Source organism: Arachis stenosperma, chromosome 3 (genome assembly GCF_014773155.1).
Source record: "Arachis stenosperma cultivar V10309 chromosome 3, arast.V10309.gnm1.PFL2, whole genome shotgun sequence".
Lineage (NCBI taxonomy): Eukaryota > Viridiplantae > Streptophyta > Magnoliopsida > Fabales > Fabaceae > Arachis > Arachis stenosperma.
In genome coordinates this window covers 71155047-71156702 of record NC_080379.1, presented here as the reverse complement: position 1 = coordinate 71156702, position 1656 = coordinate 71155047, and the positions used below count along the sequence as shown (strand labels likewise).

Sequence of the window (1656 nt, the reverse complement as noted above, 5' to 3'; positions counted from 1 at the left end):
TCCTCAATAGGAAACTCCTTCTTGCTTGAGAGACGTCCCATGAGGTCTTCCTCATTGGGATTCACGTCCTCTCCTTCCTCTCTAGGTTCGGCCATATTGATTATATCAATGGCCTTACACTCTCTTTTTGGATTCTCTTCAGTATTGCTAGGGAGAGTACTAGGAGGCATTTCAGTGACTTTCTTACTCAGCTGGCCCACTTGTGCCTCCAGATTTCTAATGGAGGACCTTGTTTCACTCATAAAACTTAAAGTGGCCTTAGACAGATCAGAGACTAAGTTTGCTAAGTTAGAGGTGCTCTGTTCATAATTCTCTGTCTGTTGCTGAGAAGATGATGGATAAGGCTCGATACTACTGAGCCTATTTCTTCCACCATTATTAAAGCCTTGTTGAGGCTTTTGTTGATCCTTCCATGAGAAATTTGGATGATTTCTCCATGATGAATTATAGGTGTTTCCATAAGGTTCACCCATATAATTTACCTCTGCTATTACAGGGTTGTCAGGATCATAAGCTTCTTCTTCAGAAGATGCCTCTTTAGTACTATTGGAAGCATTTTGCCATCCATTCAGACTTTGAGAAATCATGTTTACTTGCTGAGTCAACATTTTGTTCTGAGCCAATATGGCATTCAGAGCATCAATATCAAGAACTCCCTTCCTTTGAGGCGTCCCATTATTCACGGAATTCCTCTCAAAAGTGTACATGAACTGGTTATTTGCAACCATGTCAATAAGTTCTTGAGCTTCTATAGGCGTTTTCTTTAGGTGAATGGATCCACTTGTAGAATGGTCCAGTGACATCTTAGAGAACTCAGATAGACCACAATAGAATATATCTATCATGGTGCATTCTGAAAACATGTCAGAAGGACATCTTTTGGTCATGTGCTTGTATCTTTCCCAAGCTTCATAGAGGGATTCACCATCTTTTTGTTTGAAGGTCTGAACATCCACTCTAAGCTTGCTCAGCTTTTGAGGAGGAAAGAACTTAGCCAAGAAGGCCGTGACCAGCTTATCCCAGGAGTCCAGGCTATCTTTAGGTTGAGAGTCCAACCATGCTCTAGCTTTGTCTCTTACAGCAAAAGGGAAAAGCATGAGCCTATAGGCTTCAGGATCTACTCCATTAGTCTTAACAGTCTCACAGATCTACAAGAACTCAGTTAAGAACTGGTCGGGATCTTCTGATGGAAGTCCATGAAACTTGCAGTTTTGTTGCATTAGAGCAACTAATTGAGGTTTCAGCTTAAAATTGTTTGCTCCAATGGCAGGAATTGAGATGCTTCTTCCATCAAACTTGGACGTAGGTGCAGTATAATCACCAAGCATCCTTCTTGCATTATTGTTGTTGGGTTCGGCTGCCATCTCCTTTTCTTGTTCAAAAATTTCAGCAAGGTTGTCTCTGGATTGTTGTAATTTAGCTTCTCTTAGTTTCCTCTTTAGAGTCTTTTCAGGTTCTGGATCAGCTTCAACAAGAATGCCTTTTTCCTTGTTCCTGCTCATATGAAGGTGAAGAGAACAGAAAAAGAAGAGAAATCCTCTATGTCACAGTAAAGAGGTTCCTTATTGTTAGTAGAAGAAGAAAGGGAATAAGAGTGAAGAAGAATGAATAATCCAAACACAAGGGTGAGGATAGAGGCAGTGATTTGAGATGAAG

At 40.7% G+C, this 1656-nt stretch overlaps 1 non-coding gene across 1 annotated transcript; it reads left to right on the top strand.

Annotated features, from left to right (window-relative positions):
- The first annotated feature begins 861 nt into the window (after positions 1 to 861).
- Positions 862 to 965, top strand: LOC130971105 (small nucleolar RNA R71). The gene has a single exon (XR_009082336.1). It is a non-coding gene; the product is annotated as a small nucleolar RNA R71 (small nucleolar RNA).
- Positions 966 to 1656: the final 691 nt, after the last annotated feature.